General features: G+C 39.3%; 17 non-coding genes across 17 annotated transcripts; all 17 read left to right on the top strand.

Annotated features, from left to right (window-relative positions):
* Positions 1-11105: 11105 nt before the first annotated feature.
* Positions 11106-11177, top strand: TRNAH-GUG (transfer RNA histidin (anticodon GUG)). Its single transcript has one exon. It is a non-coding gene; the product is annotated as a tRNA-His (tRNA).
* A 1245-nt stretch (positions 11178-12422) lies between these two features.
* Positions 12423-12494, top strand: TRNAH-GUG (transfer RNA histidin (anticodon GUG)). Its single transcript has one exon. It is a non-coding gene; the product is annotated as a tRNA-His (tRNA).
* Positions 12495-12686: 192 nt separating this feature from the next.
* TRNAH-GUG (transfer RNA histidin (anticodon GUG)) lies at positions 12687-12758 on the top strand. Its single transcript has one exon. It is a non-coding gene; the product is annotated as a tRNA-His (tRNA).
* A 715-nt stretch (positions 12759-13473) lies between these two features.
* On the top strand, positions 13474-13545 carry TRNAH-GUG (transfer RNA histidin (anticodon GUG)). Its single transcript has one exon. It is a non-coding gene; the product is annotated as a tRNA-His (tRNA).
* A 191-nt stretch (positions 13546-13736) lies between these two features.
* TRNAH-GUG (transfer RNA histidin (anticodon GUG)) lies at positions 13737-13808 on the top strand. Its single transcript has one exon. It is a non-coding gene; the product is annotated as a tRNA-His (tRNA).
* Positions 13809-14263: 455 nt separating this feature from the next.
* On the top strand, positions 14264-14335 carry TRNAH-GUG (transfer RNA histidin (anticodon GUG)). The gene has a single exon. It is a non-coding gene; the product is annotated as a tRNA-His (tRNA).
* A 193-nt stretch (positions 14336-14528) lies between these two features.
* On the top strand, positions 14529-14600 carry TRNAH-GUG (transfer RNA histidin (anticodon GUG)). Its single transcript has one exon. It is a non-coding gene; the product is annotated as a tRNA-His (tRNA).
* Positions 14601-15583: 983 nt separating this feature from the next.
* TRNAH-GUG (transfer RNA histidin (anticodon GUG)) lies at positions 15584-15655 on the top strand. Its single transcript has one exon. It is a non-coding gene; the product is annotated as a tRNA-His (tRNA).
* A 1546-nt stretch (positions 15656-17201) lies between these two features.
* On the top strand, positions 17202-17273 carry TRNAH-GUG (transfer RNA histidin (anticodon GUG)). Its single transcript has one exon. It is a non-coding gene; the product is annotated as a tRNA-His (tRNA).
* A 1245-nt stretch (positions 17274-18518) lies between these two features.
* On the top strand, positions 18519-18590 carry TRNAH-GUG (transfer RNA histidin (anticodon GUG)). Its single transcript has one exon. It is a non-coding gene; the product is annotated as a tRNA-His (tRNA).
* A 192-nt stretch (positions 18591-18782) lies between these two features.
* On the top strand, positions 18783-18854 carry TRNAH-GUG (transfer RNA histidin (anticodon GUG)). The gene has a single exon. It is a non-coding gene; the product is annotated as a tRNA-His (tRNA).
* Positions 18855-19567: 713 nt separating this feature from the next.
* TRNAH-GUG (transfer RNA histidin (anticodon GUG)) lies at positions 19568-19639 on the top strand. Its single transcript has one exon. It is a non-coding gene; the product is annotated as a tRNA-His (tRNA).
* A 191-nt stretch (positions 19640-19830) lies between these two features.
* TRNAH-GUG (transfer RNA histidin (anticodon GUG)) lies at positions 19831-19902 on the top strand. Its single transcript has one exon. It is a non-coding gene; the product is annotated as a tRNA-His (tRNA).
* A 455-nt stretch (positions 19903-20357) lies between these two features.
* TRNAH-GUG (transfer RNA histidin (anticodon GUG)) lies at positions 20358-20429 on the top strand. Its single transcript has one exon. It is a non-coding gene; the product is annotated as a tRNA-His (tRNA).
* A 193-nt stretch (positions 20430-20622) lies between these two features.
* On the top strand, positions 20623-20694 carry TRNAH-GUG (transfer RNA histidin (anticodon GUG)). The gene has a single exon. It is a non-coding gene; the product is annotated as a tRNA-His (tRNA).
* Positions 20695-21677: 983 nt separating this feature from the next.
* Positions 21678-21749, top strand: TRNAH-GUG (transfer RNA histidin (anticodon GUG)). The gene has a single exon. It is a non-coding gene; the product is annotated as a tRNA-His (tRNA).
* A 1243-nt stretch (positions 21750-22992) lies between these two features.
* TRNAH-GUG (transfer RNA histidin (anticodon GUG)) lies at positions 22993-23064 on the top strand. Its single transcript has one exon. It is a non-coding gene; the product is annotated as a tRNA-His (tRNA).
* Positions 23065-23775: the final 711 nt, after the last annotated feature.

Genomic DNA, 23775 nt, shown 5'->3' on the forward strand with positions numbered 1-23775 from the left:
CTGTCTCCTTTTTTAGCGTTCCGGCTTACCTTGACGACGATGTCATTATTAAAATGCTCGAATCATACGGATGTATTATTCGCAGTAAAATGGTCAGGAAACATTACAAAGATGCCCCTGAAATTGAAAACGGCACGCGTTTTATTCGTGTTGAAATGCCTGCACATGTAAAATCGCTGCCGTACGCAGTAAAATTGGAAGAAAATGGTCAATACGTAAGACTATTACATAGTAATCAACAAAAAGTGTGCAACAAATGCCTGAGCGATGATCATTTAATTTACAAGTGCCCCAAATACAGGTGCAAAAAATGTCAAGATCTCGGGCACACGGAACGGTATTGTCCACAGTCGCGCTGCTTCAAATGTAAAAAAACAGGTCATTATGCTCATCAATGCGAGAGTGTGGGTGCTGACTCCATTGAAAACAATGACAGTGATAGAAATGAATCAGCGCATGAGACAAACATTAACACTAGCTCACCACCTAATCATGATACAACTGAAATCGAATGCGAAACTACAACATCGCGGGATACAAGTGACGAACCTCACGACGAACATATCACACCTGCACAGAAATCGAAGGAAGAGATTATAGAAGAAAGTACCGAAAAAATGGAAACTACAGATACGCATAGCAATCTTGATCGCGCCTCCACTAATGAATCCGGCAACAGACAGAAACGGCATCTTTCAAGCGAGGAAGAACCTAGAAATAGCCAAGACGAATCTCGACAGCGAAAGAAACAACCACGGAAGCCCAACTTAAAGAACACTGCAGTAAGACAAGCGTTTACTCCAAAAAAAGGTGATAAAAAGGCGGAAAATGAAGACGGACAGAGTAACAAATGTAAACAATAAGAACAATGTTTGTGAGTATATTGTTATTTATGGTGATTTTAGTATCACTTAACGTCAACGGTTTTGTAAATAGTGAAAAGATATTGCAAACAATTAATTTGTTTAAAGCAAATCATTATGACATAATTTGTTTACAAGAAATATTTTGGTCAAATTGTAATGTAAACGATATCACAAAAAAATTAGAAAATGACTTTGAAATATTTTATTGTCTGTCGTCAGATACAGCTTCAAGGCGAGGTGTTTGTTGTCTTGTTAGGAAAAAATCGGGAATTGAGGTCATAAATACAACTTGTTGTAATAATGGAAGAATCATTCAGCTCACATGTGACATTGATGACCAACAAGTTAATATAATCAATGTGTACGCTCCCACTGTAGTTAAGGACAGGTGTGATTTTTTCGATGGCCTGGGGCAATATCTTTTACCCGATTGTGCTAATCTGGTGATAGGCGATTTTAATTGTAAACAGAACTTTGAAATGGACAGTGGAGGTATTGCAACAGCGGGCGACAGATCACGTGCCAATCTTTTAAATTTAATGAACCAAAATTCCCTCATTGATGTTTGGCGACGACAACATAAACACGCTAAACAGTTCACTTGGCGTAGATATGATAACGTAAACAATGTTTTACGACAGAGCCGTATTGATTACCTGTTAATGCAATCCTCTCACATACATTACTGTGTATCATCAGAAATTGTAAAATATCCATTTAGTGACCATGATCTACTAAAGTATAATATAAAATTTGATAGGGTCAATAGAGGCCCGGGAATATGGAAGTTTAACAACGAATTATTACAAGATGAAGAATACACCAATAAAATCCAAGAAATAATAGAAATGTCCAAAACCGCAAGTGCTCTAAAAGAGCAAATTCGGCTTTTTTCCATAAGCTACAGTATTAAGAAAAAGAAAACCCTGATAAAATTAAAAAAATCATTGGAAAAACGTATCGCCCATGAATACCACAAAGCAGCGAAATATGTCGATTATAATTTAACTAAAGTATTTGAACTCGAGAAAGAACTTGAATCAATTACTAAAAGTGAGATCAATGGTGCAATTATAAGAAGTAAAATTAAAAATTTTGAAGAAGGCGAAACTAGCTCAAAATATTTTTTTAATCTAGAAAAATCTCATCAAAACTCAAAATTAATTACGAATATAATAAGAGATGACGGAAGTACGATAAATACAAGCGATGATATACTTGCTGACGGCGTTTTGTTTTACTCCGACTTGTATAAGGAAGAATATCACGATCAAACAAATATTGATAACTTCCTAAAATTTGTAAATGCTAGACTTGATGACGATGACAAAAATAATTGCGAAAGTCAATTGACAATTGATGAGCTTCATTGTGCACTCCAAAACATGACAAATGATAAAAGTCCCGGATGTGATGGGCTCACCGCTGCTTGGTATAAACGGTTTTGGGACGATGTTTCGCATGACCTGCTAGACTGTTATAATTTGGCACTTGAAACTGGTTCCCTCTCATGTAGTATGCAGCGGGCCCTTCTTACGCTCATACCGAAATCAAACTGTGATAAACGTATGTGGAAAAACTGGAGACCTATTAGCCTTTTGAACGTGGATTATAAAATTCTGTCCAAAACACTGGCAAATCGCCTTCGTAGCGTTATTGGAACTATTATATCCACTGATCAGACTTGCTGCATACCCGGTCGCGATATTGTTGACAATGTTGTATGCATGAGCAATCTCATCGACTACGTCAATGAAACGAACCAGTCAGGTATTTTTTTAAAACTCGATCAAATGAAAGCATTTGATCGAGTCGATCACCAATATTTAATGAGTACCTTGAAGACCTTTAATTTCGGACACGATTTCATGAATTGGATAAATGTATTATACAATGGCGCGAATAGCAGCATTAAGTGTAATGGCTACCTGTCAAAACCATTCACTGTAACTCGCGGCATAAGACAAGGGTGCCCAATTTCTGCAATTTTGTATGTATTGTCCGCCGAACCCCTTAATGCTGCTATCAAAGCTAACTCTGGAATCACAGGCATCGGTATGCCTGGCTGCCGAGATATTTCTCTTGTTTACCAACATGCTGATGACACAACGCTTAGTCTCCGGGATGACAAATCAGCGCACAGGTCTTTCGAAATTCTAAGTGACTATGAGGGCGCATCAGGTGCAAAATTAAACTATGATAAAACGCAGTTGTTATGGCTCGGAACAATGCGAGGGCGCACTGACAATCCTTTCCCCATAAAACACTGTGTAAATAAGATTAACTTGCTAGGGATTACTGTTGGAAATGAAAACTGTAATTATTTGGAAGACAATTGGGAAAAAAGAATTAACAAGTGTACCAAAATTATGAAACAGTGGTCCCACCGAAAACTGACATACAGTGGTAAAATCTTAATTATCAATAGCCTAGTATCATCAACTCTATGGTACACTCTCTCTGTGTTAAGTATTCCTGACGTGTATGTAAACAAACTGAAAACAAATATTACAAACTTTTTCTGGAGCGGTAAAAAGCACCTTATTAAATATGACGTTCTAACTAGGCCAGTAAGTCACGGAGGGTTGAACCTGGTTGATATTGGTACGAAAAAGACTGCATTTCGTTTAAAATGGGTAAAGAAAATGATGGACCCCGAATGTACTCATAAGTTTAAATATTTTATGTGGTATTGTTTAAACAAGTATAGAAATATGAAATCAGACTCCAGTATTTTCAAAATAAATATTGACATTTCAAAATGTGGGGATGTCCCCCCTTTTTATCAAGAGATACTAAAAGCTTGGAGACTGGTTGTAAATAACAGATGGCGCCCTCTACAGTCAAATAATGACATTTGGCATGAACCATTGTTTTTTAATTCATACATAACCAACAATGGCGTACCTCTTTTTTTCAAAGATTATATTAATGCTGATATTGTGAAGGTTAAAGACCTCTTCTATGAAGTCGTGCCTGGTATTTTAACATGTGAGGCTATTGTAGAAATAGTTTGTGGTGCGTCCCAATCTGAACTGAGTGAACGAATGATTGCCAATCAATATCAACAACTACTTAATTCGATACCTTCGGAATGGCTTCAATTTTGTGCATCAAACACCCACTCTGCCACGTGTAACGCAGTAGTTGCGTTCGAAATTGATGACACTCTCGTGAATATCTGCAAACTTTCGATAAAAGAATTAACACAATTGGTTCACTCATGCCAGGTGGATATACACCCACAACAGTTTAATCCTGTCTGTACAGAATATTGGTGTAACAAATTTAATAATTTACAGTTTAGACAAATATGGAATAATATTCGTACGGATACCAAAGAAAAATACCTCAGGGATCTAGATTATCTGATTGTTCACAATGCTGTTATTACAAATGTATCGTTATATAAGATGGAGAAAATTGATTCTCCATTGTGTAATTTCTGTAAATGTGAAAACGAAAATACACTTCATTTATTTACAGAGTGTACTACAATACAGCAACTATGGAAATACGTTTTTGAAATAATTTTTAAAATGTGTCCATCTTTTAGTGGTGACAAACAACAAAGTATAATTTTTGGGTTTTTAGACAAACATGATAAATATTTTTGGAATACAATCAATTTGCTTTTATCGCTGACAAAGTATTGTATATATATTCGAAGAAAATATTATATAAACAAAGGAGATCACATTCCCCTCAAACAATATTTTAAATATCAATTAAAAAACAAAATACAATTTGAATATGATCGCTTCCTGCGAAGGGATGACTTAGCCCACTTTGAATGTTTGTATGCTTATAATAATTCCATAGTTACAATGGTCAATGGGATAAATTATAGATTAACTATTCCTTGAAGACTTATATTATGCTACTATGTATCCATATTCCCATCGTAATTAGAAATTGCACCACAGTACCTAACTGTGATTCTAGAAACGTTTATACATTATAATCCGGAGAATTTTTTAACCGGATACTTGTAAATGATGAGCAATTTGAAACGTAATATTAAGTCTTTTATTTTATGTGTTTACGCATCTGATGCAATTTATGTAATGTAAATGATCCCTTGACATGTAAATTCTTTATAATAAGGCAGACCAGTGGGTCTGTCTTTAATAAAAGAGAAAAAAAAAAAAAGTGGTTAGGACATTGCGTTGTGGCCGCAATAACCCAGGTTCGAATCCTGGTCTCGGCAGATTGTGCTATATGTAGTTCTTGTTGTTTTGAGTCGTATTTTGGGATTCTATATTCATTTCCATTTCAGAGTAACAGGTTACGAAACATAATCACGCAGTCATTATAAACTGTAGATTAAATGCAAGTTCAATGCACTATACTTATTCGTCGCTTACTGAATAGCACGTAATTCGAACATGACTGGCTAGCCGTGATCGTCTAGTGGTTAGGACATTGCGTTATGGCGCAATAACCCAGTTTCAAAATCTGGTCTCAGCAGATTGTGCGATATGTCGATGTTTTGTTTTGATTCGTATTTTCGAATTATACAATCAATTCTATTCCAGGGTAACAGGTTAGCAAACATAATCACGCAGTCATCATAAACTGTAGATTAAATGCAAAATAAATGCACTATACTTATTCGTCGCTTACTGAGCATCACGTTATCTGAACATGACTCTAGCTAGCTGTGATCGTCTAGTGGTTAGGACATTGCGTTGTGGCCGCAATAACCCAGGTTCGAATCCTGGTCTCGGCAGATTGTGCTATAGGTAGTTTTTGTTGTTTTGCGTCGTATTTTGGAATTCTGCATTCAATTTTACTTCCAGGGTAACAGGTTGGCAAACATAATCACGCTGTCATCATAAACTGTAGATTAAATGCAAGATCAATGCACTATACATATTCGTCACTTACTGAATAGCACGTAATTCGAACATGACTGGCTAGCCGTGATCGTCTAGTGGTTAGGACATTGCGTTGTGGCCGCAATAACCCATGTTCGAATCCTGGTCTCGGCAGATTGTGCTATAGGTAATTCTTGTTGTTTTGAGTCGTATTTTGGGATTCTACATTCAATTCCATTTCAGAGTAACAGGTACGAAACATAATCACGCAGTCATCATAAACTGCCGATTAAATGCAAGATCAATGCACTATACATATTCGTCACTTACTGAATAGCACGTAATTCGAACATGACTGGCTAGCCGTGATCGTCTAGTGGTTAGGACATTGCGTTCTGGCGCAATAACCCAGATTCGAATCCAGGTCTCGGCAGATTGTGCTATATGTAGTTTTTGTTGTTTTGCGTCGTATTTTCGAATTATACAATCAATTCTATTCCAGGGTAACAGGTTACGAAACATAATCACGCAGTCATTATAAACTGTAGATTAAATGCAAGTTCAATGCACTATACTTATTCGTCGCTTACTGAATAACACGTAATTCGAACATGACTGGCTAGCCGTGATCGTCTAGTGGTTAGGACATTGCGTTATGGCGCAATAACCCAGTTTCAAAATCTGGTCTCAGCAGATTGTGCGATATGTCGATGTTTTGTTTTGATTCGTATTTTCGAATTATACAATCAATTCTATTCCAGGGTAACAGGTTAGCAAACATAATCACGCAGTCATCATAAACTGTAGATTAAATGCAAAATAAATGCACTATACTTATTCGTCGCTTACTGAGCATCACGTTATCTGAACATGACTCTAGCTAGCTGTGATCGTCTAGTGGTTAGGACATTGCGTTGTGGCTGCAATAACCCAGGTTCGAATCCTGGTCTCGGCAGATTGTGCTATATGTAGTTTTTGTTGTTTTGCGTCGTATTTTGGAATTCTGCATTCAATTTTACTTCCAGGGTAACAGGTTGGCAAACATAATCACGCTGTCATCATAAACTGTAGATTAAATGCAAGATCAATGCACTATACATATTCGTCACTTACTGAATAGCACGTAATTCGAACATGACTGGCTAGCCGTGATCGTCTAGTGGTTAGGACATTGCGTTGTGGCCGCAATAACCCATTTCGAATCCTGGTCTCGGCAGATTGTGCTATAGGTAATTCTTGTTGTTTTGAGTCGTATTTTGGGATTCTACATTCAATTCCATTTCAGAGTAACAGGTACGAAACATAATCACGCAGTCATCATAAACTGCCGATTAAATGCAAGATCAATGCACTATACATATTCGTCACTTACTGAATAGCACGTAATTCGAACATGACTGGCTAGCCGTGATCGTCTAGTGGTTAGGACATTGCGTTCTGGCGCAATAACCCAGATTCGAATCCAGGTCTCGGCAGATTGTGCGATATGTCGTTGTTTTGTTTTGAGTCGTATTTTTGAATTCTACAGTTAATTATATTCCAGGGTAACAGGTTAGCAAACATAATCACGCAGTCATCATCAACTGTAGATTAAAATCAAGATCAATGCACTATACTTATTCGTCGCTTACTGAGTAGCATCTAATCATAACATGACTGGCTAGTCGTGATCGTCCTGTGGATAGGATATTGCATTGTGGCCCAAATAACCCAGGTTCGAATCTTGATCTCGGCAGATTCTGCGATATGTTGTTTTGAGTCGTATTTTGGAATTCTACATTCAATTTCATTTCAGGGTAACAGGTTCGCAAACAAATTCAATGCACTATACTTGCTTTTCGTTTACATGATTCTTGGAAATCCGAACATGACTGGCTAGCCGTGATCGTCTAGCGGTTAGGACATTGCGTTTTCCCGAAATAACCCAGGTTCGAATCCTGGTCTCGACAGATTGTGCGTTATGTCGTTGTTTTGTTATTTTGAGTGGTATTTTGGGATTCTACATTCAATTCTTTTCCAGGGTAACAGGTTAGCAAACATAATCGCGATATGTCGTTGTTTCGTTGTTTTGTTGTTTTGAGTCGTATTTTGGGATTCTACATTCAATTCTTTTCCAGGGTAACAGGCTAGCAAACATAATCACGCAGTCATCATAAACTGTAGATTAAATGCAATATCAATGAACTATACCTATTCGTTGCTTACTGAGTAGCACGATATCCGAACATGGCTGGCTCACCGTGATCGTCTAGTTGTTAGGACTTTGCGTTGTGGCCGCAATAACCCAGCTTCGTATCCTGGTCTCGGCAGATTGTGCTATATATAGTTCTTGTTGTTTTGAGTCGTATTTTGGGATTCTACATTCAATTCCATTTCAGAGTAACAGGTTAGCAAACATAATCACGCAGTCATCATAATCTGTAGATTAAATGCAAGATCAATACACTATACTTATTCGTCGCTTACTGAGCATCACGTTATCCGAACATGACTCTAGCTAGCCGTGATCGTCTAGTGGTTAGGACATTGCGTTGTGGCCGCAATAACCCATGTTCGAATCCTGGTCTCGGCAGATTGTGCTATAGGTAATTCTTGTTGTTTTGAGTCGTATTTTGGGATTCTACATTCAATTCGATTTCAGAGTAACAGGTACGAAACATAATCACGCAGTCATCATAAACTGCCGATTAAATGCAAGATCAATGCACTATACATATTCGTCACTTACTGAATAGCACGTAATTCGAACATGACTGGCTAGCCGTGATCGTCTAGTGGTTAGGACATTGCGTTCTGGCGCAATAACCCAGATTCGAATCCAGGTCTCGGCAGATTGTGCTATATGTAGTTTTTGTTGTTTTGCGTCATATTTTGGGATTCTACATTCAATTCCATTTCAGAGTAACAGGTTACGAAACGTAATCACGCAGTCATTATAAACTGTAGATTAAATGCAAGTTCAATGCACTATACATATTCGTCGCTTACTGATTAGCACCTAATCAGGACATGACTGGCTAGCCGTGATCGTCTTGTGGATAGGACATTGCGTTATGGCGCAATAACCCAGTTTCAAAATCTGGTCTCAGCAGATTGTGCGATATGTCGATGTTTTGTTTTGATTCGTATTTTCGAATTATACAATCAATTCTATTCCAGGGTAACAGGTTAGCAAACATAATCACGCAGTCATCATAAACTGTAGATTAAATGCAAAATAAATGCACTATACGTATTCGTCGCTTACTGAGTAGCACCTAATCAGGACATGACTGGCTAGCCGTGATCGTCTAGCGGATAGGACATTCCATTGTGACCGCAATAACCCAGGTTCGAATCCTGGTCTCGGCAGATTGTGCGATATGTAGTTTTTGTTGTTTTGAGTCGTATTTTCGAATTATACAATCAATTCTATTCCAGGGTAACAGGTTACGAAACATAATCACGCAGTCATTATAAACTGTAGATTAAATGCAAGTTCAATGCACTATACTTATTCGTCGCTTACTGAATAGCACGTAATTCGAACATGACTGGCTAGCCGTGATCGTCTAGTGGTTAGGACATTGCGTTATGGCGCAATAACCCAGTTTCAAAATCTGGTCTCAGCAGATTGTGCGATATGTCGATGTTTTGTTTTGATTCGTATTTTCGAATTATACAATCAATTCTATTCCAGGGTAACAGGTTAGCAAACATAATCACGCAGTCATCATAAACTGTAGATTAAATGCAAAATAAATGCACTATACTTATTCGTCGCTTACTGAGCATCACGTTATCTGAACATGACTCTAGCTAGCTGTGATCGTCTAGTGGTTAGGACATTGCGTTGTGGCCGCAATAACCCAGGTTCGAATCCTGGTCTCGGCAGATTGTGCTATATGTAGTTTTTGTTGTTTTGCGTCGTATTTTGGAATTCTGCATTCAATTTTACTTCCAGGGTAACAGGTTGGCAAACATAATCACGCTGTCATCATAAACTGTAGATTAAATGCAAGATCAATGCACTATACATATTCGTCACTTACTGAATAGCACGTAATTCGAACATGACTGGCTAGCCGTGATCGTCTAGTGGTTAGGACATTGCGTTGTGGCCGCAATAACCCATGTTCGAATCCTGGTCTCGGCAGATTGTGCTATAGGTAATTCTTGTTGTTTTGAGTCGTATTTTGGGATTCTACATTCAATTCCATTTCAGAGTAACAGGTACGAAACATAATCACGCAGTCATCATAAACTGCCGATTAAATGCAAGATCAATGCACTATACATATTCGTCACTTACTGAATAGCACGTAATTCGAACATGACTGGCTAGCCGTGATCGTCTAGTGGTTAGGACATTGCGTTCTGGCGCAATAACCCAGATTCGAATCCAGGTCTCGGCAGATTGTGCGATATGTCGTTGTTTTGTTTTGAGTCGTATTTTTGAATTCTACAGTTAATTCTATTCCAGGGTAACAGGTTAGCAAACATAATCACGCAGTCATCATCAACTGTAGATTAAAATCAAGATCAATGCACTATACTTATTCGTCGCTTACTGAGTAGCATCTAATCATAACATGACTGGCTAGTCGTGATCGTCCTGTGGATAGGATATTGCATTGTGGCCCAAATAACCCAGGTTCGAATCTTGGTCTCGGCAGATTCTGCGATATGTTGTTTTGAGTCGTATTTTGGAATTCTACATTCAATTTCATTTCAGGGTAACAGGTTCGCAAACAAATTCAATGCACTATACTTGCTTTTCGTTTACATGATTCTTGGAAATCCGAACATGACTGGCTAGCCGTGATCGTCTAGCGGTTAGGACATTGCGTTTTCCCGAAATAACCCAGGTTCGAATCCTGATCTCGACAGATTGTGCGTTATGTCGTTGTTTTGTTATTTTGAGTGGTATTTTGGGATTCTACATTCAATTCTTTTCCAGGGTAACAGGTTAGCAAACATAATCGCGATATGTCGTTGTTTCGTTGTTTTGTTGTTTTGAGTCGTATTTTGGGATTCTACATTCAATTCTTTTCCAGGGTAACAGGCTAGCAAACATAATCACGCAGTCATCATAAACTGTAGATTAAATGCAATATCAATGCACTATACCTATTCGTTGCTTACTGAGTAGCACGATATCCGAACATGGCTGGCTCGCCGTGATCGTCTAGTTGTTAGGACTTTGCGTTGTGGCCGCAATAACCCAGCTTCGTATCCTGGTCTCGGCAGATTGTGCTATATATAGTTCTTGTTGTTTTGAGTCGTATTTTGGGATTCTACATTCAATTCCATTTCAGAGTAACAGGTTAGCAAACATAATCACGCAGTCATCATAATCTGTAGATTAAATGCAAGATCAATGCACTATACTTATTCGTCGCTTACTGAGCATCACGTTATCCGAACATGACTCTAGCTAGCCGTGATCGTCTAGTGGTTAGGACATTGCGTTGTGGCCGCAATAACCCAGGTTCGAATCCTGGTCTCGGCAGATTGTGCTATATGTAGTTTTTGTTGTTTTGCGTCGTATTTTGGAATTCTACATTCAATTCCATTTCAGAGTGACAGGTTAGCAAACATAATTACGCAGTCATCATAAACTGTAAATTAAATGCAAAATAAATGCACTATAATTATTCGTCGCTTACTGAGCATCACGTTATCCGAACATGACTCTAGCTAGCCGTGATCGTCTAGTGGTTAGGACATTGCGTTGTGGCTGCAATAACCCAGGTTCGAATCCTGGTCTCGGCAGATTGTGCTATATGTAGTTTTTGTTGTTTTGAGTCGTATTTTGGGATTCTACATTCAATTCCATTTCAGAGTAACAGGTTAGCAAACATAATCACGCAGTCATCATAATCTGTAGATTAAATGCAAGATCAATGCACTATACTTATTCTTCGCTTACTGAGTAGCACGTAATACGAACATGACTCTAGCTAGCCGTGATCGTCTAGTGGTTAGGACATTGCGTTGTGCCCGCAATAACCCAGTTTCGAATCCTGGTCTCGGCAGATTGTGCTATATGTAGTTTTTGTTGTTTTGCGTCGTATTTTGGAATTCTACATTCAATTCCATTTCAGAGTGACAGGTTAGCAAACATAATTACGCAGTCATCATAAACTGTAGATTAAATGCAAGATCAATGCACTATACTTATTCGTCGCTTACTGAGTAGCATGTAATCCGAACATGACTCTAGCTAGCCGTGATCGTCTAGTGGTTAGGACATTGCGTTGTGGCCGCCATAACTCAGGTTCGAATCCTGGTCTCGGCAGATTGTGTGTTATGTCGTTGATTTGTTATTTTGAGTCGTATTTTGGGATTCTACTTTCAATTCTTTTCCTGGGTAACAGGTTAGCAAACATAATAACGCAGTCATCATAAACTGTAAATTAAATGCAAAATAAATGCACTATAATTATTCGTCGCTTACTGAGCATCACGTTATCCGAACATGACTCTAGCTAGCCGTGATCGTCTAGTGGTTAGGACATTGCGTTGTGTCCGCAATAACCTAGGTTCGAATCCTGGTCTCGGCAGATTGTGCTATATGTAGTTTTTGTTGTTTTGCGTCATATTTTGGGATTCTACATTAAATTCCATTTCAGAGTAACAGGTTACGAAACGTAATCACGCAGTCATTATAAACTGTAGATTAAATGCAAAATAAATGCACTATACTTATTCGTCGCTTACTGAGCATCACGTTATCCGAACATGACTCTAGCTAGCCGTGATCGTCTAGTGGTTAGGACATTGCGTTGTGGCCGCAATAACCCAGGTTCGAATCCTGGTTTCGGCACATTGTGCTATATGTAGTTTTTGTTGGTTTGCGTCGTATTTTGGGATTCTACATTCAATTTTACTTCCAGGGTAACAGGTTGGCAAACATAATCACGCAGTCATCATAAACTGTAGATTAAATGCAAGATCAATGCACTATACTTATTCGTCGCTTACTGAGCATCACGTTATCCGAATATGACTCTAGCTAGCCGTGATCGTCTAGTGGTTAGGACATTGCGTTGTGGCCGCAATAACCCAGGTTCGAATCCTGGTCTCGGCAGATTGTGCGATATGTAGTTTTTGTTGTTTTGCGTCATATTTTGGGATTCTACATTAAATTCCATTTCAGAGTAACAGGTTACGAAACGTAATCACGCAGTCATTATAAACTGTAGATTAAATGCAAGTTCAATGCACTATACTTATTCGTCGCTTACTGAGTAGCACCTAATCAGGACATGACTGGCTAGCAGTGATCGTCTAGTGGATAGGACATTCCATTGTGACCGCAATAACCCAGGTTCGAAGCCTGGTCTCGGCAGATTGTGCGATATGTGGTTTTGTTGTTTTGAGTCGTATTTTGGGATTCTACATTCAATTTTACTTCCAGGGTAACAGGTTGGCAAACATAATCCCGCAGTCATCATAAACTGTAGATTAAATGCAAGATCAATGCACTATACTTATTCCTCGCTTACTGAGTAGCACATAATCCGAATATGACTCTAGCTAGCCGTGATCGTCTAGTGGTTAGGACATTGCGTTGTGGCCGCAATAACCCAGGTTCGAATCCTAGTCTCGGCAGATTGTGCTATATGTAGTTCTTGTTGTTTTGAGTCGTATTTTGGGATTCTACATTCAATTCCATTTCAGAGTAACAGGTTACGAAACATAATCACGCAGTCATTATAAACTGTAGATTAAATGCAAGTTTAATGCACTATACTTATTCGTCGCTTACTGAGTAGCACCTAATCCGAACATGACTCTAGCTAGCCGTGATCGTCTAGTGGTTAGGACATTGCGTTGTGGTCGCAATAACCCAGGTTCGAATCCTGGTCTCGGCAGATTGTGCGATATGTAGTTTTTGTTGTTTTGAGTCGTATTTTGAGATTCTACATTCAATTCCATTTCAGAGTAACAGGTTACGAATCATAATCACGCAGTCATTATAAACTGTAGATTAAATGCAAAATAAATGCACTATACTTATTCGTCGCTTACTGAGCATCACGTTATCCGAACATGACTCTAGCTAGCCGTGATCGTCTAGTGGTTAGGACATTGCGTTGTGGCCGCAATAACCCAGGTTCGAATCCTGGTCTCGGCACATTGTGCTATATGTAGTTTTTGTTGTTTTGCGTCGTATTTTGGGATTCTACATTCAATTTTACTTCCAGGGTAACAGGTTGGCAAACATAATCACGCAGTCATCATAAACTGTAGATTAAATGCAAGATCAATGCACTATACTTATTCGTCGCTTACTGAGCATCACGTTATCCGAATATGACTCTAGCTAGCCGTGATCGTCTAGTGGTTAGGACATTGCGTTGTGGCCGCAATAACCCAGTTTCGAATCCTGGTCTCGGCAGATTGTGCTATATGTAGTTTTTGTTGTTTTGCGTCGTATTTTGGAATTCTACATTCAATTCCATTTCAGAGTGACAGGTTAGCAAACATAATTACGCAGTCATCATAAACTGTAGATTAAATGCAAGATCAATGCACTATACTTATTCGTCGCTTACTGAGTAGCACGTAATCCGAACATGACTCTAGCTAGCCGTGATCGTCTAGTGGTTAGGACATTGCGTTGTGGCCGCAATAACCCAGGTTCGAATCCTGGTCTCGGCAGATTGTGCGTTATGTCGTTGTTTTGTTATTTTGAGTCGTATTTTGGGATTCTACTTTCAATTCTTTTCCAGGGTAACAGGTTAGCAAACATAATAACGCAGTCATCATAAACTGTAGATTAAATGCAAAATAAATGCACTATACTTATTCGTCGCTTACTGAGCATCACGTTATCCGAACATGACTCTAGCTAGCCGTGATCGTCTAGTGGTTAGGACATTGCGTTGTGGCCGCAATAACCCAGGTTCGAATCCTGGTCTCGGCAGATTGTGCTATATGTAGTTTTTGTTGTTTTGCGTCATATTTTGGGATTCTACATTCAATTCCATTTCAGAGTAACAGGTTACGAAACGTAATCACGCAGTCATTATAAACTGTAGATTAAATGCAAGTTCAATGCACTATACTTATTCGTCGCTTACTGAGTAGCACCTAATCAGGACATGACTGGCTAGCCATGATTGTCTAGTGGATAGGACATTGCGTTGTGGCCGCAATAACCCAGGTTCGAATCCTGGTCTCGGGCGATTGTGCTATGTGTAGTTTTTGTTGTTTTGCGTCATATTTTGGGATTCTACATTAAATTTCATTTCAGAGTAACAGGTTACGAAACGTAATCACGCAGTCATAATAAACTGTAGATTAAATGCAAGTTCAATGCACTATACTTATTCGTCGCTTACTGAGCATCACGTTATCCGAATATGACTCTAGCTAGCCGTGATCGTCTAGTGGTTAGGACATTCCATTGTGACCGCAATAACCCAGGTTCGAATCCTTGTCTCGGCAGATTGTGCGATATGTAGTTTTTGTTGTTTTGCGTCATATTTTGGGATTCTACATTAAATTCCATTTCAGAGTAACAGGTTACGAAACGTAATCCCGCAGTCATCATAAACTGTAGATTAAATGCAAGATCAATGCACTATACTTATTCCTCGCTTACTGAGTAGCACATAATCCGAATATGACTCTAGCTAGCCGTGATCGTCTAGTGGTTAGGACATTGCGTTGTGGCCGCAATAACCCAGGTTCCAATCCTAGTCTCGGCAGATTGTGCTATATGTAGTTTTTGTTGTTTTGAGTCGTATTTTGGGATTCTACTTTCAATTCTTTTCCAGGTTAACAGGTTAGCAAACATAATAACGCACTGCAGTCATCATAAACTGTAGATTAAATGCAAAATAAATGCACTATACTTATTCGTCGCTTACTGAGTATCACGTTATCCGAATATGACTCTAGCTAGCCGTGATCGTCTAGTGGTTAGGACATTGCGTTGTGGCCGCAATAACCCAGGTTCGAATCCTGGTCTCGGCAGATTGTGCTATATGTAGTTTTTGTTGTTTTGCGTCGTATTTTGGAATTCTGCATTCAATTTTACTTCCAGGGTAACAGGTTGGCAAACATAATCACGCTGTCATCATAAACTGTAGATTAAATGCAAGATCAATGCACTATACATATTCGTCACTTACTGAATAGCACGTAATTCGAACATGACTGGCTAGCCGTGATCGTCTAGTGGTTAGGACATTGCGTTGTGGCCGCAATAACCCATGTTCGAATCCTGGTCTCGGCAGATTGTGCTATAGGTAATTCTTGTTGTTTTGAGTCGTATTTTGGGATTCTACATTCAATTCCATTTCAGAGTAACAGGTACGAAACATAATCACGCAGTCATCATAAACTGCCGATTAAATGCAAGATCAATGCACTATACATATTCGTCACTTACTGAATAGCACGTAATTCGAACATGACTGGCTAGCCGTGATCGTCTAGTGGTTAGGACATTGCGTTCTGGCGCAATAACCCAGATTCGAATCCAGGTCTCGGCAGATTGTGCGATATGTCGTTGTTTTGTTTTGAGTCGTATTTTTGAATTCTACAGTTAATTCTATTCCAGGGTAACAGGTTAGCAAACATAATCACGCAGTCATCATCAACTGTAGATTAAAATCAAGATCAATGCACTATACTTATTCGTCGCTTACTGAGTAGCATCTAATCATAACATGACTGGCTAGTCGTGATCGTCCTGTGGATAGGATATTGCATTGTGGCCCAAATAACCCAGGTTCGAATCTTGGTCTCGGCAGATTCTGCGATATGTTGTTTTGAGTCGTATTTTGGAATTCTACATTCAATTTCATTTCAGGGTAACAGGTTCGCAAACAAATTCAATGCACTATACTTGCTTTTCGTTTACATGATTCTTGGAAATCCGAACATGACTGGCTAGCCGTGATCGTCTAGCGGTTAGGACATTGCGTTTTCCCGAAATAACCCAGGTTCGAATCCTGATCTCGACAGATTGTGCGTTATGTCGTTGTTTTGTTATTTTGAGTGGTATTTTGGGATTCTACATTCAATTCTTTTCCAGGGTAACAGGTTAGCAAACATAATCGCGATATGTCGTTGTTTCGTTGTTTTGTTGTTTTGAGTCGTATTTTGGGATTCTACATTCAATTCTTTTCCAGGGTAACAGGCTAGCAAACATAATCACGCAGTCATCATAAACTGTAGATTAAATGCAATATCAATGCACTATACCTATTCGTTGCTTACTGAGTAGCACGATATCCGAACATGGCTGGCTCGCCGTGATCGTCTAGTTGTTAGGACTTTGCGTTGTGGCCGCAATAACCCAGCTTCGTATCCTGGTCTCGGCAGATTGTGCTATATATAGTTCTTGTTGTTTTGAGTCGTATTTTGGGATTCTACATTCAATTCCATTTCAGAGTAACAGGTTAGCAAACATAATCACGCAGTCATCATAATCTGTAGATTAAATGCAAGATCAATGCACTATACTTATTCGTCGCTTACTGAGCATCACGTTATCCGAACATGACTCTAGCTAGCCGTGATCGTCTAGTGGTTAGGACATTGCGTTGTGGCCGCAATAACCCAGGTTCGAATCCTGGTCTCGGCAGATTGTGCTATATGTAGTTTTTGTTGTTTTGCGTCGTATTTTGGAATTCTACATTCAATTCCATTTCAGAGTGACAGGTTAGCAAACATAATTACGCAGTCATCATAAACTGTAAATTAAATGCAAAATAAATGCACTATAATTATTCGTCGCTTACTGAGCATCACGTTATCCGAACATGACTCTAGCTAGCCGTGATCGTCTAGTGGTTAGGACATTGCGTTGTGGCTGCAATAACCCAGGTTCGAATCCTGGTCTCGGCAGATTGTGCTATATGTAGTTTTTGTTGTTTTGAGTCGTATTTTGGGATTCTACATTCAATTCCATTTCAGAGTAACAGGTTAGCAAACATAATCACGCAGTCATCATAATCTGTAGATTAAATGCAAGATCAATGCACTATACTTATTCTTCGCTTACTGAGTAGCACGTAATACGAACATGACTCTAGCTAGCCGTGATCGTCTAGTGGTTAGGACATTGCGTTGTGCCCGCAATAACCCAGTTTCGAATCCTGGTCTCGGCAGATTGTGCTATATGTAGTTTTTGTTGTTTTGCGTCGTATTTTGGAATTCTACATTCAATTCCATTTCAGAGTGACAGGTTAGCAAACATAATTACGCAGTCATCATAAACTGTAGATTAAATGCAAGATCAATGCACTATACTTATTCGTCGCTTACTGAGTAGCATGTAATCCGAACATGACTCTAGCTAGCCGTGATCGTCTAGTGGTTAGGACATTGCGTTGTGGCCGCCATAACTCAGGTTCGAATCCTGGTCTCGGCAGATTGTGTGTTATGTCGTTGATTTGTTATTTTGAGTCGTATTTTGGGATTCTACTTTCAATTCTTTTCCTGGGTAACAGGTTAGCAAACATAATAACGCAGTCATCATAAACTGTAAATTAAATGCAAAATAAATGCACTATAATTATTCGTCGCTTACTGAGCATCACGTTATCCGAACATGACTCTAGCTAGCCGTGATCGTCTAGTGGTTAGGACATTGCGTTGTGTCCGCAATAACCTAGGTTCGAATCCTGGTCTCGGCAGATTGTGCTATATGTAGTTTTTGTTGTTTTGCGTCATATTTTGGGATTCTACATTAAATTCCATTTCAGAGTAACAGGTTACGAAACGTAATCACGCAGTCATTATAAACTGTAGATTAAATGCAAAATAAATGCACTATACTTATTCGTCGCTTACTGAGCATCACGTTATCCGAACATGACTCTAGCTAGCCGTGATCGTCTAGTGGTTAGGACATTGCGTTGTGGCCGCAATAACCCAGGTTCGAATCCTGGTTTCGGCACATTGTGCTATATGTAGTTTTTGTTGGTTTGCGTCGTATTTTGGGATTCTACATTCAATTTTACTTCCAGGGTAACAGGTTGGCAAACATAATCACGCAGTCATCATAAACTGTAGATTAAATGCAAGATCAATGCACTATACTTATTCGTCGCTTACTGAGCATCACGTTATCCGAATATGACTCTAGCTAGCCGAGATCGTCTAGTGGTTAGGACATTGCGTTGTGGCCGCAATAACCCAGGTTCGAATCCTGGTCTCGGCAGATTGTGCGATATGTAGTTTTGTTGTTTTGCGTCATATTTTGGGATTCTACATTAAATTCCATTTCAGAGTAACAGGTTACGAAACGTAATCACGCAGTCATTATAAACTGTAGATTAAATGCAAGTTCAATGCACTATACTTATTCGTCGCTTACTGAGTAGCACCTAATCAGGACATGACTGGCTAGCCGTGATCGTCTAGTGGATAGGACATTCCATTGTGACCGCAATAACCCAGGTTCGAAGCCTGGTCTCGGCAGATTGTGCGATATGTGGTTTTGTGTTTTGAGTCGTATTTTGGGATTCTACATTCAATTTTACTTCCAGGGTAACAGGTTGGCAAACATAATCCCGCAGTCTCATAAACTGTAGATTAAATGCAAGATTCAATGCACTATACTTATTCCTCGCTTACTGAGTAGCACATAATCCGAATATGACTCTAGCTAGCCGTGATCGTCTAGTGGTTAGGACATTGCGTTGTGGCCGCAATAACCCAGGTTCGAATCCTAGTCTCGGCAGATTGTGCTATATGTAGTTCTTGTTGTTTTGAGTCGTATTTTGGGATTCTACATTCAATTCCATTTCAGAGTAACAGGTTACGAAACATAATCACGCAGTCATTATAAACTGTAGATTAAATGCAAGTTTAATGCACTATACTTAATCGTCGCTTACTGAGTAGCACCTAATCCGAACATGACTCTAGCTAGCCGTGATCGTCTAGTGGTTAGGACATTGCGTTGTGGTCGCAATAACCCAGGTTCGAATCCTGGTCTCGGCAGATTGTGCGATATGTAGTTTTTGTTGTTTTGAGTCGTATTTTGAGATTCTACATTCAATTCCATTTCAGAGTAACAGGTTACGAATCATAATCACGCAGTCATTATAAACTGTAGATTAAATGCAAAATAAATGCACTATACTTATTCGTCGCTTACTGAGCATCACGTTATCCGAACATGACTCTAGCTAGCCGTGATCGTCTAGTGGTTAGGACATTGCGTTGTGGCCGCAATAACCCAGGTTCGAATCCTGGTCTCGGCACATTGTGCTATATGTAGTTTTTGTTGTTTTGCGTCGTATTTTGGGATTCTACATTCAATTTTACTTCCAGGGTAACAGGTTGGCAAACATAATCACGCAGTCATCATAAACTGTAGATTAAATGCAAGATCAATGCACTATACTTATTCGTCGCTTACTGAGCATCACGTTATCCGAATATGACTCTAGCTAGCCGTGATCGTCTAGTGGTTAGGACATTGCGTTGTGGCCGCAATAACCCAGTTTCGAATCCTGGTCTCGGCAGATTGTGCTATATGTAGTTTTTGTTGTTTTGCGTCGTATTTTGGAATTCTACATTCAATTCCATTTCAGAGTGACAGGTTAGCAAACATAATTACGCAGTCATCATAAACTGTAGATTAAATGCAAGATCAATGCACTATACTTATTCGTCGCTTACTGAGTAGCACGTAATCCGAACATGACTCTAGCTAGCCGTGATCGTCTAGTGGTTAGGACATTGCGTTGTGGCCGCAATAACCCAGGTTCGAATCCTGGTCTCGGCAGATTGTGCGTTATGTCGTTGTTTTGTTATTTTGAGTCGTATTTTGGGATTCTACTTTCAATTCTTTTCCAGGGTAACAGGTTAGCAAACATAATAACGCAGTCATCATAAACTGTAGATTAAATGCAAAATAAATGCACTATACTTATTCGTCGCTTACTGAGCATCACGTTATCCGAACATGACTCTAGCTAGCCGTGATCGTCTAGTGGTTAGGACATTGCGTTGTGGCCGCAATAACCCAGGTTCGAATCCTGGTCTCGGCAGATTGTGCTATATGTAGTTTTTGTTGTTTTGCGTCATATTTTGGGATTCTACATTCAATTCCATTTCAGAGTAACAGGTTACGAAACGTAATCACGCAGTCATTATAAACTGTAGATTAAATGCAAGTTCAATGCACTATACTTATTCGTCGCTTACTGAGTAGCACCTAATCAGGACATGACTGGCTAGCCATGATTGTCTAGTGGATAGGACATTGCGTTGTGGCCGCAATAACCCAGGTTCGAATCCTGGTCTCGGGCGATTGTGCTATGTGTAGTTTTTGTTGTTTTGCGTCATATTTTGGGATTCTACATTAAATTTCATTTCAGAGTAACAGGTTACGAAACGTAATCACGCAGTCATAATAAACTGTAGATTAAATGCAAGTTCAATGCACTATACTTATTCGTCGCTTACTGAGCATCACGTTATCCGAATATGACTCTAGCTAGCCGTGATCGTCTAGTGGTTAGGACATTCCATTGTGACCGCAATAACCCAGGTTCGAATCCTTGTCTCGGCAGATTGTGCGATATGTAGTTTTTGTTGTTTTGCGTCATATTTTGGGATTCTACATTAAATTCCATTTCAGAGTAACAGGTTACGAAACGTAATCCCGCAGTCATCATAAACTGTAGATTAAATGCAAGATCAATGCACTATACTTATTCCTCGCTTACTGAGTAGCACATAATCCGAATATGACTCTAGCTAACCGTGATCGTCTAGTGGTTAGGACATTGCGTTGTGGCCGCAATAACCCAGGTTCGAATCCTAGTCTCGGCAGATTGTGCTATATGTAGTTTTTGTTGTTTTGAGTCGTATTTTGGGATTCTACTTTCAATTCTTTTCCAGGTTAACAGGTTAGCAAACATAATAACGCACTGCAGTCATCATAAACTGTAGATTAAATGCAAAATAAATGCACTATACTTATTCGTCGCTTACTGAGTATCACGTTATCCGAATATGACTCTAGCTAGCCGTGATCGTCTAGTGGTTAGGACATTGCGTTGTGGCCGCAATAACCCAGGTTCGAATCCTGGTTTCGGCACATTGTGCTATATGTAGTTTTTGTTGTTTTGCGTCGTATTTTGGGATTCTACATTCAATTTTACTTCCAGGGTAACAGGTTACGAAACGTAATCACGCAGTCATTATAAACTGTAGATTAAATGCAAGTTCAATGCACTATACTTATTCGTCGCTTACTGAGTAGCACCTAATCAGGACATGACTGGCTAGCCGTGATCGTCTAGTGGATAGGACATTCCATTGTGACCGCAATAACCCAGGTTCGAAGCCTGGTCTCGGCAGATTGTGCGATATGTGGTTTTGTTGTTTTGAGTCGTATTTTGGGATTCTACATTCAATACTTTTCCAGGGTAACAGGCTAGCAAACATAATCACGCAGTCATCATAAACTGTAGATTAAATGCAATATCAATGCACTATACCTATTCGTTGCTTACTGAGTAGCACGATATCCGAACATGGCTGGCTCGCCGTGATCGTCTAGTTGTTAGGACATTGCGTTGTGGCCGCAATAACCCAGGTTCGAATCCTGGTCTCGGCAGATTGTGTTATATATAGTTCTTGTTGTTTTGAGTCGTATTTTGGGATTCTACATTCAATTCCATTTCAGAGTAACAGGTTAGCAAACATAATCACGCAGTCATCATAATCTGTAGATTAAATGCAAGATCAATGCACTATACTTATTCTTCGCTTACTGAGTAGCACGTTATACGAACATGACTCTAGCTAGCCGTGATCGTCTAGTGGTTAGGACATTGCGTTGTGGCTGCAATAACCCAGGTTCGAATCCTGGTCTCGGCAGATTGTGTGTTATGTCGTTGATTTGTTATTTTGAGTCGTATTTTGGGATTCTACTTTCAATTCTTTTCCAGGGTAACAGGTTAGCAAACATAATAACGCAGTCATCATAAACTGTAAATTAAATGCAAAATAAATGCACTATAATTATTCGTCGCTTACTGAGCATCACGTTATCCGAACATGACTCTAGCTAGCCGTGATCGTCTAGTGGTTAGGACATTGCGTTGTGGCTGCAATAACCCAGGTTCGAATCCTGGTCTCGGCAGATTGTGTGTTATGTCGTTGATTTGTTATTTTGAGTCGTATTTTGGGATTCTACTTTCAATTCTTTTCCAGGGTAACAGGTTAGCAAACATAATAACGCAGTCATCATAAACTGTAAATTAAATGCAAAATAAATGCACTATAATTATTCGTCGCTTACTGAGCATCACGTTATCCGAACATGACTCTAGCTAGCCGTGATCGTCTAGTGGTTAGGACATTGCGTTGTGGCCGCAATAACCTAGGTTCGAATCCTGGTCTCGGCAGATTGTGTGTTATGTCGTTGATTTGTTATTTTGAGTCGTATTTTGGGATTCTACTTTCAATTCTTTTCCAGGGTAACAGGTTAGCAAACATAATAACGCAGTCATCATAAACTGTAAATTAAATGCAAAATAAATGCACTATAATTATTCGTCGCTTACTGAGCATCACGTTATCCGAACATGACTCTAGCTAGCCGTGATCGTCTAGTGGTTAGGACATTGCGTTGTGGCTGCAATAACCCAGGTTCGAATCCTGGTCTCGGCAGATTGTGCTATATGTAGTTTTTGTTGTTTTGAGTCGTATTTTGGGATTCTACATTCAATTCCATTTCAGAGTAACAGGTTAGCAAACATAATCACGCAGTCATCATAATCTGTAGATTAAATGCAAGATCAATGCACTATACTTATTCTTCGCTTACTGAGTAGCACGTAATACGAACATGACTCTAGCTAGCCGTGATCGTCTAGTGGTTAGGACATTGCGTTGTGCCCGCAATAACCCAGTTTCGAATCCTGGTCTAGGCAGATTGTGCTATATGTAGTTTTTGTTGTTTTGCGTCGTATTTTGGAATTCTACATTCAATTCCATTTCAGAGTGACAGGTTAGCAAACATAATTACGCAGTCATCATAAACTGTAGATTAAATGCAAGATCAATGCACTATACTTATTCGTCGCTTACTGAGTAGCATGTAATCCGAACATGAC

Source organism: Saccoglossus kowalevskii, chromosome 6, assembly GCF_978046115.1.
Source record: "Saccoglossus kowalevskii chromosome 6, keSacKowa6.1, whole genome shotgun sequence".
In the NCBI taxonomy this organism is placed as follows: Eukaryota; Metazoa; Hemichordata; class Enteropneusta; family Harrimaniidae; genus Saccoglossus; species Saccoglossus kowalevskii.